This window comes from Mustela erminea, chromosome 5, assembly GCF_009829155.1.
Source record: "Mustela erminea isolate mMusErm1 chromosome 5, mMusErm1.Pri, whole genome shotgun sequence".
Lineage (NCBI taxonomy): Eukaryota > Metazoa > Chordata > Mammalia > Carnivora > Mustelidae > Mustela > Mustela erminea.
In genome coordinates, this window is record NC_045618.1 from 113101365 (window position 1) to 113117156 (window position 15792).

At 42.0% G+C, this 15792-nt stretch overlaps 1 long non-coding RNA gene across 1 annotated transcript in view; it reads right to left on the reverse strand.

Moving 5' to 3' along the window:
- LOC116590023 overlaps window positions 1-2941 on the reverse strand; it is a 62100-nt gene extending 59159 nt beyond the window's left edge. Inside the window, exons 1-2 of the long non-coding RNA XR_004285493.1 lie at window positions 2860-2941; window positions 1957-2028 (exon numbers count right to left, since the gene is read on the reverse strand). This is a non-coding gene — a long non-coding RNA (uncharacterized LOC116590023). The remainder of the gene's footprint in view (window positions 1-1956; window positions 2029-2859) is intronic.
- Between the last annotated feature and the right edge of the window lie 12851 nt (window positions 2942-15792).

The following is a 15792-nucleotide window of genomic DNA, read 5'->3' on the forward strand; positions in this document are numbered from 1 at the left end:
TTTAGTATTCAATTCCTGGTATCTTTCTCTTTATTCACTATTGCAATCAGCTCTGGGTACTTCTAAGACAAATTTTCTGATATAAAATAATATAAAAAGACGACTTACTTGGAATTATCCTATCTCTGAGTCTTACAAAGCCTGGTTTTGTTCTTTATTTGTTTTAATAATTAAATACCACACCCAAATCTTAGTGACCTAATTAATGCTGTCACATTTTTAACCATTGTTTAATTATTTTAGAGAAGTTAAGAGTTGGTAACTGTATATGGTCCTGTCACTGTTTTAAAAGACAAAGGAACAATTTCAACTTTCGATAATTTCATATTAGCCTCTGATGGAAAGTAGAAAACAGGGAAGAAAATGCAAAGCAAATTCAACATCATGTGCCATGATTTGTCAGCTATAAAGCACTATACAAATGTTTGCTGGGGTGGATGATGAACAGAAAGAGGAGAAGGAGGAGGATGAGGAGGAGGAGGCAATTGTCATTTCCATCAAGAAGCACCAAGCTTCATGTCTGGTCCTTAGTTTCAATCACACAGACAATTAGCTTTGGCTAATCCTAAACTGGTTTTGAAAATGTTAAGAGTTACACCATGGCTGGTGGTCTGATCTAAGCTTCTGACTGGATGTAAGCTGACCATATAACACACGTTATTTTGTTGGAATGACAGGATCTCAATCATTTATCCCATTTTTTTATCTTAGAAACTCAACAAATGGCAGAAAGATACCTAATGTCATAAAATCTAACTGAAAATGACCTGGAACTAACTTGTTCTCTTCTCAGGCAAAGGACGCTGAAAACATCTGGTTCCTTTTCAAAATCAGAACATAAAATAACCTACAGTGATTTTAACTAGGTACAAAATGTGATCATTTTGAACTCAGATTGTAACCCATTAAAGATCTCCTATCTGAAATTCCACAGCAACCGTAAAAATGAGCACTAACTCATGAACTCTGGGCCTAAAGAAAACCAGACAATAAACTACAAACAGCTAACTGTGATTTCTTCATGTTATTCCCATGTGTATCTGCACAGAGAGCCCATAAGTAGCATGCAGAGTACCTTCACCCCATTCAGATGCCTTCCCTTCTGGTCCAACATCCTCTACCATTACCTCCAAGCATTTGTTTCCTTAACTCAGTCTGCTGTCTCACCACTATGCACCACTGCCACCACCCCCAGTCTTTGTTACCTAGCTCCAGTCAGTGACTTTGAGAACTTGAATAGTTGTCTGGTCAACCAGCCGCTCCTGAAACATGGGCAGTAAGCCCTGTCATGTGCTAAAAAGGCCACAGACTCTGGAATCTGACTACCTGGGTTCAATCTCACCTTTGCCCATATCTGTATGTGACCTTGGGGTAAGTGACTGAACCTCTCTGCGCCTCAGCTTCCTCCTCTGTAAAACAGGCACGATAAAATTGCCTCCCCATAGACTGTCCTAAAGACTGAATAAGTGAATATATGGAAAATGTGTGGAATAGTACCTAGAATATAGTAAGTTTTATACAAGTCTAAGATATTTTTCACTGTTAAGGGCAAATTTTGAACCACCTTGCTGATGTCCTATTACAGTTTGGGTTTAAAAAAAACCAACAACAACAACTCTGCCTCTCTCTGGGCTCTGGACAAGCAGGATGTTCTCTGGACACCCTGTGCTCCCAACAATTCTCTGACCCTCATTATACACTACAGATTGGATGATAGTCACCACACCCTCTAGTGCAAGCACTCCCTCAATTCTGTCCATTTACCAGTCACTCATAGGACACCGAATCAATTCCTCTGGCTACCAGTACTCACTCACAAGAGTCCCTAGAACAGACAGAGATTCAAGTGAAATTTTGTTGGGCAATGGAGGAGTAGGATTGTTACGATCAGTAAGAGAACTAAAGCAAAGTCTCTTGTCCACATCCTGCCTGAATACCCTCCCAGAAAGAAAACACCTTGGAGCTCCAACAGGTCCTGGAAACACTTCTGCTTTAGCTCCATCCATTATAGGATTCTGCATAGACATCCTACCCATGCCCTCTGCCTTGGCAGAAACATCTGTTCAGTTCTTCTATAGCCAAACCCTGCTGTTTACTTAGTTGTTGGATCTCCACCATCCCCATCAAGGCTTTTTCCTTCCCTGAAAAGCCTTAAACAGGTCCATTTCTCCCCAACATTTCCTGCAGGTCAAAATTTAAAGTCATGTAGGAGGGGGGAGAAGTAGTTGACAGCAGAGAAATTGTCTTACAACCTGGATTCCCACTTCACCTTAAATTTCTGACCAGGCTATTTCAGGGGGTGCTCACATCATATTCGCTGCTTATGCTCTTAGAAGGAGCCAGAAGGATGAGAGCAGTCAGGAATAGTAAACATGGCAAGTCCAGTTTGAAAACTGACTTTAGGGTGACTTGTTTTTTAATGGCAAAGATTGGAGACGATCTCATCTTGCAAAGTGTTAGCCTTTTTCCACTTACAAAAAATTTAACAAGGGCTGCAAACCAGTAACCTCTCGTATAGACTAAATTATGTTCTACCATGAGAGGAAGTAGTAAATAAATACACTTGACAATAAGATCTTGGGACCCTCCAGGATCCACAGAGTACCTCAGTGTAATATTTTTTTTTATTTTCTGACTTAACAGCAAGTACATCTTTAAAAAAATAATGTAAGTATTGCTACATACTGAATGTCTGTATCCCTCCCAAGTTCATGTGTTGAACCTAATGTGATGGTGTTTGGAAGTGGGGGCTTTTGGGAAGTGATTAGGTCATGAGGGTGGGGCCCTCCGGAATGGGATTAGTGCCCTTATAAAACAGGCTCGCAGAGAACTCCCTTGTCCTTTCTACCATATGAGGACACAGCACCAAGAAGTCAGCCCTCACTAGACACTGAATCTACGGGACTTGATCTTGATCTTGGACTTCCCAGCCTCCAAAGCTGTAAGAAATAAATGTTTGTTGTTTATAAGCCACTCACTCTATGGCATTTTGTTACAGCAGCCAAAAAGGACTAAGATAAGCACATTCTGGACCACAGGCTTCTAAGGTCTCAAAATCTACTAATGATTGAGAAATCCATAAAAAAAAGTTCACTCTTGAACAAAAAATATGGAAGAAAATATAAAGAAGACGCCAGGTTAATAGATAGAGCTAAGCAAATGGAAGCCAAGATAAAAGTGTCTTTGAATTGGTTCTGTCAATCTTTCTACGAAAATCTCAATTTTTTTTTTAGACAGTGTCACTTTCCTGAGTTCTAGCCATAATTTTTACGTGAAAGACACGTTTCTCAACTCACAGTCACTTAAGTGATTCTGATAAGACCAGTTTCCAAGGACCCATCTCTTTGTTCTGTTGAGCTGAGCTGAAGCTGATAACACAGACTCACGTGGCAGCTCCACGTGGAATTTACCTTGTAATCCCTTGGAGGTTCAGTTTCCCATTATGAAACTGCGATGATGACAGGAAAGCAAAGCTCTTTGTAAACTCTAAAGTAATACCTATATTCTAAGACAACGTATCATTCCAGGGGCATGTATACTTTCTGAAAAGGCTATGAGGGCAAATACTCAACTTTTTGCATTTAATTTTGGTTTCAAGCTTCCCAGTCCTTGATCTTTTAAATTACTTTAGTGAAAGATGCCTCCCTCCCTTCTGTTCGAATCCATATAAAAAAAAGAAGCAGAAGCAGAAGAAGAAGAAGAAGATGAAGAAGAAGTAGAAGGTTTTTAGTGATTTGTCAGGGGAAGGAATAGCTATTCCCACACACACATTTTACAGAGCTGAAAAGCTGGACCAAGAAAAAGATGCCTAACTTATAAGTGGGATTAAACTACAGAACAAAAAGAAAGATAAGTTTCTTTCATCACAACCTCCATATAAAGCTCTTCTCTTTTATTCATTAATTGACTCAATCATTTGTTCAACGGATAGTGATGGCAATTACAATCACTGGCACTATCCCCGCAGTGACAAAATCAAGGCCCTGCTCTCATGGAGTTTACATTCCAGTTGTGGGAGAGGGTGGAAACAGACAATAAACACATATGTCAGGGGTAGTGCCAAGTAGTATGAAGGAAAATAAAATAAGCTTACGGAGCAGAGAAAAGGGAAGGAAAAATTCTTCTCTACCCTCAAGGTAATCCAGCTGGACTAAGAATTAAATTTACATAAAACAGATCAACAGGAGAAAAAGCCAAAGTTTTATTATGGGCCCACCGAGGTCCAGTAATGAAATTGAAACCTAAAGAAATAACCAAAGTGGGCAGTTTTTATACTCTTTGGGCAGAGACGGCAATCTGTGAGGAACGGACAGAACAACAACAACAGAACAAAAACTTAACTTTGGAAGCTTCAGTGAGTAAGGAATTCTCAACAGAATTTGGGCTGGAGCAGTATATTAGTAAAAAGCAACAAGGATTGTTTACACAGTCTTCTGGACTCTAAATTTCCCCTCTCTGGGGATAATGTGTCTAACTGCTGGTACAGAGGCTGTCTTTCCCAGGGGAGATGCAGTCCCTGCTTTCAGGAGGACACAAGAGGGTCTGAGTGTCCTTGCACAGGCTGTCTCTTAAGTAACTTTTACCTAAAATAACCAATACACCAAACTGGCACATTTGGGGGCAGGCTGCCCTGGGCCCTTCAAGAGCACAACGGAGGGAGAAGGTTTCCAACAGAATAGTTGTCATGCCTTTCTCATTAGGTGACACTGCTTCTGAGGCTGGAACACGCGGAGGCAGCCAGTCAGTGAGATACCCCCGGGGCAGTGTACCCCGGCCAGAGGGAACAGGGAGGAAACCCCAGAGGCTAGCGGGTGCTGTACTGCCCACTTGCTTTTACTCACCGACCTTCCTTCCACATTTTTCCTTAAGCTCTTCTTTCCAGTTTACCTCTTAACTCAGGCAAACGGAGAGCAGAACAGCCCCTTCAGCGAAAGCAGCTGAGCTGACAAGACGTCCAGCCCGCCAGCCGCACCGACCACTTTGAGCTTAACCCCTGACTCGCGCCTGCGCAGAAGGGCCATGGGGGGCGCCCTCTAGAATGACGGACAACTACCTTCACCTCATTACCATCCTAAAATCTCCGCCCCTGGATGAGCACAAGCCTCATTTGCATAACATACAATGTGGGTATCCACACTTCCCTAAGGCGAGTGCGTGACTTTTTGCCCTCCTCTACATATGAGGCTTCCCTATTCACCTTAACCCTAAATATAGGGAACCCGTCAACCTTTCCTCAGTGGAGTCATGGCTTTGGAAGCCATTCCTCATGATGTCCCCATTTGCTGCAAATAAAGTTTTCTTTGTGCGACTATTCCAGCTGGTGCGGTTTCTGACTCACCGAGGGGCAAGCTCCTGTTGTTTTATTATAGGAGCAAGGGCGCTGGTGATGACCCTTGAGATAGCAGAGGTGCAGAGGGACGGGTGGTATGCAGTTTGCGGGCCGTGGTAAGGATGTTGCATTCTACTCAGAAAAGGGAAGACATTAGAGGTTTTAAGGTAGAGGAGTGATATGATCTGGTTTGTATTTTTAACAGATTTCTCTGTGGCATGTATATTGTGGGAGGGGAGTAGAGGTAGAAGCAGGGAGAACAATTAGGAGGCTGCTGGGATCTGCATGGTAGCGTGCAGGTGGCAGAAGTGAGAATTCTGATTACAATCTGGGGGTTGCTAAGGGACCAGGTGTGCAGCAAGTGAGAAAAGGGGGTCTAAGATAAGTACATCAACTGGAAGATGGTGAGACCATTGCATGAGAGGAGGAAGTCTACAAAAGGAGTAAATTTGATGGGAGGAAAGAGAATCAAGATTTGTTTTGGACATGGCAAGTTTGACCCACCTGTTAGAAATCTAAATGGACATGTTGGGGCTATTAATTATACAATATGGTGGACACCTGGGTGGTCCAGTCAGTTAAGTGTCCCACTCTTAATTTTGGCTCAAGTCATCATCTCAGGGTGGTGAGATCAAGCCTCATGTAGGACTCACATTCAGTGAGGAGTCTGCTTAAGATTCTCTCCCCGGGGCACCTGGGTGGCTCAGTGAGTTAAGCCTCTGCCTTCCACTTAGGTCATAGTCCCAGAGTCCTGGGATCTAGCCCTGCATTGGGCTCTCTGCTCAGCAGGTAGCCTGCTTCCTCCTCTCTCTCTGCCTACTTGGGATCTCTGTCTGTCAAATAAATAAACAAAATTAAAAAAAAAAAAAAAAGATTCCCTCTCCCTCTCTCTCCATTGGCACATGACTGTGCTCTCTTTTTCTCTCTAAAATAAATACATAAATCTTAAATATGCAAGGTTCAGTTTTACCATCTGTGAAAAGTTCAGGAGAAAGATTTGGGCTAGTGATGGAAATTTGGGAGTCATTAAGGTAGAAGATAAACTAGTGAGAACAAGAACATACACAATTACTTTGAGTTTTACTGTACTGGGGATTATATAAATGGGTAACAACCAGAGGGTAATTTGGGGTCCAAGGAGGTATTTTTTATAGATAAGATAGTGGTCGGCAGCATGACAGGTGAGTGAAGTGGCATCCTGTCCTTAGAATGGAGTTAAAAAGAAAACCACAGGCCCAGAGTGGCATTACTTGGGCCAGGCTGTCCCCAAACCAGGGCATGGTACCTAACTGAAGCTTCTACCTGTGCCCAGAAATCTAAGTCTTAATGTGCCAATCAGGAATTCTCTGATAAATTCCAATGAGGTAATCTGTCACATGGGCCTTCTCCATCCCCCACCCCCACAAGGAAGGATAAGGAAATCTCATAATAATAAGACCCTTTGCCCTTCCTTCTGTGGGAAGGTGATCTTGCCTGAAACAACACTTTCCTTTTGCCCCTAACTTCCTTGCCCCACCATCCTTCTTATAAAAACCTTCCATTCTGTACAACTCCTCCAAGATCCCCTCTATTTGTTAAATGGGGTGTTGCCCCCTTCGTGAATCATTTACTAAACCAATGAGATCCTCAAATTTATGCAATTGAGTTTTGGGGTTTTTTTTGCATTTTGTTTTGTTTCTAAAGCAGGCTCCACGTCTGGTGTGGAGCTCAACACGGTGGGGGTGGGGGGGGGGGACGGGGAGCCTTGAACTCACAGCACTGAGATCAAGACCTGAGCTGAAATCAAGAGTCAGATGCTTAACCCACTAGCCACCCAGGCACCCCCTGAATTTTGTTTTTCGGAGGTTTTTTTGTTTTTGTTTTTGTTTTTGTTTTTAAAGATTTTATTTATTTATTTGACAGAGATCACAAGTAGGCAGAGAGACAGGCAGAGAGAGAGGGGGAAGCAGGCTCCCTGCTGAGCAGAGACCTCAATGCAGGGCTCCATTCCAGGACCCTGGGACCGTGACCTAAGCCAAGAGCAGAGGCTTTATACCCACTGAGTCACCCAGGTGCCCCTGAATTTTGTTTTTTAACAATGCCCATCCACTTAACACTGAGAAGCTGGTACTTGCCTGGAATGCAGGCACAGAAATTGGGCACCCTGGTTGGTATGGAAGAGCCACAGTGGGTCCCAGACCAGGAATATCCAAGGTGTGCTCAGTGCTTAGTGCTCAGACACTAAGTTTGACTTGATCACCGCAAAATACTACTATCTCTGGGGTGGGAAATACTTCCACATGTCAATCCTTTGCCCTGGGGGTTTTGAGTGAACCCTCCCTATGTGGCTGCGCACCAAGAGTGCTACTACCTATGACTTCTGGAAAATCTGAAATCTGAAACAATGGTTTGTCTTATTCTCAGCAATCAGAGATCTCATTTCTGGATAGAAACAGGCATTATGGAACTGAAATTGCAACTATTTCTACAGCTCAGGCTGCTTAGGGCTTCAGAGAGCCAGCACAAAATGGCAGGCATGTCCTTGGAGTATTCAGTGACAGGGGCAGAGAATGTGACCCAAATGAAGGTGCACCTGGGGGAAACCAGAAGTCCGACAGAAGATAGTCAGTAGCAGGGCAGGTAGCCATTTACAGGTCAGCCAGGTGCCTCCAGGAATCACGGGACCAGAAACTCCAGCAGTGTGAGATGAGAGGCACCAATGAATCTACCGACCTGGGCTGACAGAGCCAATCTGGCACCATACACCTGCCCCTGTACACTCACAGGTGAGAAGTCCTTTCAGTGCTGAGAAATACAATTCCACCATTTGGAGAAACAAAATCCAGCTTCCTTATGCAATATGTGCACAATTTATTAATGCCCTAAACAGTGCCATATTTATGAATGGTATATTATCTCCCTAGTACTTTCTTGGGAGTGGGAAAGTCTAAGCCATACCACTTTTAAACTAATTTTAACATTACCTGTATCAAAGTTATAGGACTTGCTAAGTTTACTAGGAGTTTGTGGTCCATAAACGTTCATTTCATTAATTTCTCCATAAAAACCTGATAGTAAATCCTATTTTTGCTCTATATTAGAGTCTTTCCAGTTTTAAATGTGACAATTTACAGGTTTGCTTTCATGTACTTTAGAGAATGTCTATTTACTGTGTCACTAATTTGGGGGCTTTGAAAAAAATGTTTTATGCTTCACTAAGGGAAAGGAGCCAGCTTCGTGTTTTGTACCTTTTCACATAATGTTTTCCCTTATTAAAATGACCAGAGAGCAATTTCTTTACAAAGCTTTTGATTAACACCTATATTAAAATTTTTTTAAGATGAAATATTGCACCCTTGTGTGCAGACGGTAATGATTAAGCAAGGAGGAGGAGACTGATCGCGCAAGAGAGAATATGAAATTGCAGAAGTGCCATCCTTGAGTGAGCTAGGGCGGGGCATGTGAGGACTCTCACACCCACATGCCACGGCTGCGCAAAGGGGTACAAGGTAATTTGCCCACTGAGAGAACAGTTAAAAGTTGGTTTGTGGGCACAGAGTCAGCTAAGGTTATGAGTTTGGTTGGTCAGAGCATGTGGAATTTCTCCTCTGGCTACTTGTATCCTCTCAGTGAAATAAGAAATCAGGTCATGAGCTGAGAGCGAGGTGTAGGGAGGGGCGTTGAGGGTGGAGGGGAGAGGAGAGGGATGAGATGATGGTCTAGGAGAGAGGAAATGAATTCAGGGAAATGCTGCAAGATTGGCTGGCCACACAATCCACTTGACGTTTGTGGTAATTAATCCAGAGTAGGGTGAGGGACACAGAAAGGGGCGGGGGAACTGAAGATGTACACAGGGAATTAAGGCATGAGTGAAGGCATGATGGGAGGTAATGATCAGTGCAAAGGTGATGGGGTCAGTGGACTGGAGGTGAGGTAGGACCGCTACTGGAGTCCAAGGACTGGAGGGAATGAGCTGGAAAAATAGAAAATGGCAGTAGGATATCAGGAAATTTAAAGTCGAGATTGTGAAGGGGCATTTTCCATAGACATTCTTACTGGTTGCCATCGTCTCTAAGGTTCCATAAAAGTCAGTTTGATATAGCCGAGGAAGAGTGCCCAAATGCCAATGAATGTGGTTCAGAAAGTCTCCTTCCTTTTTCCTCCCTCTTGCCACCTTGATGGCCCTCCCTCCCACCCTCCAATAATTCTGAAGTGGATAAAACTGTTCAGATGAATTTAAGCAAAACAGGCTAAAACTAAGGCCTGATGAGAGAACATCTTTCCATCACACTGATAATGTAGAAAAAAAAAACTTAAAAAGAGCGTGTTGCTAGAGGAAACTGAGAGGAAGAAGACAAGAAATAAGTGTCTCTGACATTTAAGCAAGCCTGATGCGGGATGGTTTTACATTTATATGACTGATAAATAATACAAGATTCCCTGTAGAGGACAAGTCCAAGTGAAAAATAACCAATTGAGAAAAGAGCTATGTGGTTAGTAATCTCAACAAGAAGGGCTGAGCTATTCTGAAATCCAAGATATCAAATGACAATTCTTCATTTGTAAAATTGTACCCTTGGCAATTAAGTTGCTTTCCAGCTGCCTTTCTCTCTCTCTCTCCTCTGTCACTCTATCTCTAAAAAGCCCTAATGGATTTACATCTCTATGCAAGTACTCTGAGGTTCCACCTTTTAGAAAAGAAAAGTTTAAATTACCTTTTATTTTAGGAGGGGTTGATCCTGGAATGTTCTTGTATTTAGAAACCTTTTTGTCTATTTTTCAAAACTTTTCTATTTTCCTTCTAATTCAAACATTCCAGGGGCACCTGGCGGCTCAGTCAGTTAAGCATCCAACCCTTGATTTCCGCTCAGGTCATGATCTCAGGGTCATGGGATCGAGCCCCCATGCTGGGCTCTGCACTTAGCATGGAGTCTGCTTAAGATTCTCTCTCTCCCTCTCCCTCTACCCCCTTACCCCACCTCCTGCTCACTCACTCTCTAAACAAACAAACATTCCAGCAAAATTCTTCTTAGCATCTGGCATCTGACATTTCCAAGCAGTGGAGTATTTCTTGGAGAAGGGAGGTGCTGTGGGGATTGCTATGCTTTTCCATGGGAGTAGTCTCATTTCAAAAGTGAAAAAAAAAATCCATCCGCTTTTTTACACTAAAAATTAAACATTCTGACACTCATATTTAGCAGATGTAAATAGTTAATGAAATATAAAAGGATGTTCAATATCACCAACATTTAACTCACATAGTGTTTATGATGTGTCAGGCACTGCTCTAAGCATCAGGCACCATTATAAAATTTTTACAAATATTAACTCAGTTAATCCCAATAAAAATCTTTTTTGGCAGGTACTATTATTTTTCCTATTTTGAGTGGGAACAATGAAACTGAGTCACAAAGAAGTTATGTAACTTGCTAGACTCACACAGATAATACACACCACAGCCAGATAGTAGGACTCTAGGTCCATGCTTTTAGACATTATGCCGCACAATCTTGCCAGGGAAATGCAAAGTCAAGAGAGATATCATTTTCTATCCAGAAGACTGGCAAACAAAAATTTAAAAATTGGTAACATCAAGTGCTGGCAAGGGGGTAGGCAAACGAACAACCAAATATTGTCATACCCTTCTTAGAAGGCAATGTGGCAGTATTCACTAAAAATTTGCAGCATACAAAACTCTTTCTCTATAACTTTGAGGACTCTGGCCTACAGAAAAAGAAAAACACACTGGTATATAAGTTGTACATGAAATTTCAGTATTGTTTGTGGTGATGACAAAACTGGAGATACTACAAATGTCCATCACGGGAGCTATGGTTGAACAAACTGTGTCACAACTATTCTGTGGAATACCGTACAGCTATTATATAAGACTTCAAACTATTTAGTGATCCAGAGGAAGTTGTAGTAATGTGTATGATAAGGTCCTACCTTTTTGGTGAGTATTTTTATGAACATATTTAGCAGTTACCTCAGGAAGTAGAATAGGGCAGAGGGGGGTTATTAAATTTTTCTATATCTATTTCTAAATTGTTGGACCTCTTATATAAGGTTGTATTGCCTCTGCAATTTAAAAATCTAAGTTAGAAATAATTATAAATGTAAATGCAATGATCAGCCTAGACATGTTTTATATTTTCAACTCCACAAAGGCAATTATATAAACGACATGGTTTTTCAAATCAGCTGTGAAAGACTCAGATTCATATTTATGGACACCTTTTATGTATAGGCTTTGCACATAGTTCTCAGAAATTACAGAATAAACATTAATTTTCTTTAACGGGCCTTTCTAGCAATAGAAAGCAAAAGGAACAGTTCACTCATTCCTTGTCTAATAGTCTAACTAGCCAGCAGAGAGGAATATCCTTTTAAAAAAAAAAATCAGTGTCTAAACTATAACCTCCATTTCTTTTCCTTCAGTTTCACACTCACGTTGGAGAGAGAACCCACGTTTGAGAGGGAAATGGAGGGACTGGGGGTGTTGAAAAGGTTTTACATTACTTTCTTCTTTGATAAAGGGGATTATAGACAGACATTTCTTGGGCTTCACTTCCATGCTCTACTCTGAGCAGGACTCGAAGAGGTAATGTTGGAATCTGGCTGGAAATGGTGGGAGCACGAGGACCACAGTAAGAACTCTGCCAGCATATTTTGGTTTCTGGTTGTGTGAAACACAGGCCCGTCCTGGCCAGCGAAATTTGAAGTGCTGCTGCCATCTGCAGGGGCTCCCCATTGTCATATGTGAGTAAAGTCACAATTGAATCAGATCCCCTCTCGTGATCCTCTCTAGGAGCTCTGAGTTGCAGCTAGAACACAGACATTCCAGGTGCCTGCTACAAGGAAGGTAATTTGTCCAAAAACTTAGGATGGTTACCTAATAAGGCAGCTTTCGGTGTGTATGTTTAATGTTGTGAAATAGTAAATTCCTCTCTCTGAGAGGCAATAGGAAGTAAATTAAGATTTAGGGGCCAAGAAAGGGGTAGACTGAGAAGTAAGCCACAGCTTGGAAAAAATGGGGGGAGGGGAGTAAGTGATAGCATTTTGGATGCACCTTCTGGCTCTGAAGACCATTGACTCAGTCTCCCTGAAGACCACAGGCTCAGTTTCTACCACTAACATCAGGTTTAGAGAACATTTAATCAAGAACCTGTGGGCTTCCATTTTTACCTGATTTATTGAGTGGTTTGTTCATTAATTCCGAGTCTGTCTCTCTTCTGATTTCTTGAGTTATGGATAATTGATAGGAAAGGCCAAATTGTCTAATAGCACAAGACTCCACTTCTTTCCCAGAAATAATTCTACTTTACTATAATGTGAAGAAAAATTAATCAAGACTTAAAGCAAAAATAGGTCCATGACATGGTCTTTCTTCATGATGGGTGGAGGTGTCTACAAAGGGTCTGAGGAATCCAGGAGAACATGAATATCCCTGGTGGCTCCCAGGGAGGCAGTGGTCCAATCTTCAGGCCATGATACCAAAATATTGTCTGCAAACTCTGAGAGACAAAGTTTTTATACAGCTCACTTCACAGGTTTTTTTTTTTAATTGTTGTTTATTCATCATTTTAAGCCATCTGAAGGATGCCTTAAAATGAAGGATTCATTTTTGTTCTTGGTTGACATTATTAAAAGCAGAAAGTAAATTCCTTTCAACGTACCTTTAGGAGAATTTTAAAATCATTTTAGGAGATACCTAAGTTGCCTTCCAGCACAAACCTGGCAATTTAAAAATGTGTATAGAAAGAGAGGATTATAACAACCCTGATGGATGTTAGGTCATTCACATGACACCTTGGAAACTTCACTGCATCTGGGAAGCTGTCCTTGTCTTACGAAATTTTACATTGGACTTAGTAACTTCTTTGGTAAATACTTTATAAGGGCTCGTTTTTATGCTCGGTATTCTGCCAGGCACGTTTTATATGCTACCTCTTCATTCTTCACAGTGAGTCTGTGAAGGTCATTCATTCCCATTTAGCAGATGAGGAAACTAGAATACAGATAGTTCAACTAACCTGCCTATAGTGACCTAGAATTGGAATCCAGCTGTGCCTTCCTTTTATGTCTACACTGTTTGCGCAATAGCGTCATCAAGGCAGGGTTTGCCAAGCTCTTCCGTGCACACTATGATTATGAAACAGTCATTCAGTGAACATTTGACTCTTTGCTACACTCGAGGCATTGTGAATTTTATTAATATAGCACTAAGAGGAAAAAATAAGTCAGGCCTAAAATTAGACTATAAAACAAGCGAAAGTTATAAAAATGGAAACGATGACTCAAAGCATATTGAACTATTTGTGTTCACTGCCACTGGGGGCATTGCTGTCTTCCAACTGGAAGGAGAACTAGAGAGCAGATTACACACAGGAGAAATCTCATAACCTTAAGATAATTTTGAACCCATCCACAAGGCCATAGAGAAAAAAGAAAATTGGGGTTAAAACTTAAAGTGTATCAAAATACACCTAAGCACAATTTGGCAGCTGGACCAAGCTATAGATTACAAGTTTTATTTTTACTTTTCTTCCTCTCCCTATTACATCTGACCATTCAAGCCTTGAAATGGGAAAACAAATGATCCCCTGCAAAATTCACCCCATCTTGTTTTATGTGTAATGTTGTTACTATTTCTGAATCTCAGAGCCTAGAGCATTAATTCAGTGTTAGGGCAAATCTGGCCACGTTCAGTTTCACTGCACTTGCTACTCTGTCTGTTCTTCCTACAGAGCACTAAATGTCCTAGGCTCGGAAGTTAAACAGTGAAGCCACCCTCTCAGCCCAGTGCCCTCAAAAGCCTCCGGTTTCACTATGCAGATGCTTGCAGCTTAATGAACCGCTGCTTAGTGTGCTGCTAAATGAGTTGCAAAGAGTGAACCATCCTTAATGCCATCGGCCTTTCACTCAAGGAAAGGGGCTCTTCTCATCACTTACCAGACTTCACCTGGAGGACAGAAGCGCCCCCAGACCTTCACATTTGGGTAAACTGGGAGCTCCTAAAGGAGCAGATCTGACTCTGCCTGCTGATCTGATTTTCTGCTCTAGTGGTCATCATTAATATTAATACTAAATTAGGAGGAGAGACATGGGGTCCTCAGGCAGAAAGTCAGCACAAGAGGCAGAATGTGAACTATCCAGGGTGCATGGGACACAGTTAGTGTTAATAATGATGAAAACTTTACGAACAAATGCTACCCAGATTCAGCCTAAGAGCAGTGAAATCACGAGTCCTATAAAGACATTACATGTACTACAAACGAAAAGTTGAGAAAATTATTTGGATTTCTGTCTGGGGTTGTATCTCCACACTCAGAGAAACCTTCTAACCTAGAACGGCTAAGGATATTTGTCATGAGAAACTGCCACAGACATTATTATGAGTACTCATTGTTTCCTGCCACCTCAATCTCACCATGTCTAGAACATCATGTACAGCACCCCCAGCCTCCTTCTAAGAGAACTTGATACCTCAACTATCCCTGTGTCTCTGGCTTCATACAGTAGGCTCTCCTCCAGCCCCTCCCTTGGCCCCTACCTTCAATGTCATCAGGTCTTCCTTAGTGAGGTCCATCTCATCATCCTTCCACCTGCCTTTCTCCTTGTCCAAACTCTCATTGTTGCACTTCTGGTCCCACATGGCCTTGATCCTGAAGGGTAGCAGAAAATGCCAGCCCAAATCTTCCACTTTGGTATGTTGCTTATTTTGAGCTGTAGGCATTTGAAAACCATCAAATGCAAAGAGAGACTTACTCTGAACTCCTGTCATCTTCCAAAAGGAACTCACTTATCATCATTCCCCTCCCCAAGAGCTTCAGCCACCAGGGAAGATGGACTTTGGTCATAGCAAATGAGACTAGAGGTCAACACCACACCTGGACAAATTTTGTCACAAACCATCATACCTCCCATCTATTCTTCTAAGGGCCCATTCATCTCCCTTTACTCTCCCATAAGAGACCTACATAACCCACTCCTCCCCAATGCCCTTCCCTACTAAGATGGTGTGTAATCCTGAATTCTAAGCTACCTCAGAGAGTTACTCAGTTTTCTTGGGTATCTCTCATGTACACATGAGGTATACATGTTAATAAGCTATCTGTTTTTCTCTTGTCAATCTGAAGGCATCTCAGCTAGAACTCGAAAAGGTAGAGGGAAAATTATTCTCATCCCCTACAACTCCTGACCAGACTCATGGCCTTGTATCATCCTTCACCCTTCCAGCACAGATTAATTTTCCTAATAGGCCATGTTCCCCCAAGCAAACCTCATCTGTGTCTCCCAAGTCTTGAGAGTAAAGTTCTGACTTCTCAGCCTTGAATACTAAGCTCCACGATCATTCCAGCAGAGGGCTTCAAGTACTTCCCTCCGTGTCCACACTGCTTCGATCAGACCAGCCTCTCTTCTCATCCCTGTAACAGACGACATGCACTATTATTCTGGCCATTCTGTCTTCTCTCATATAA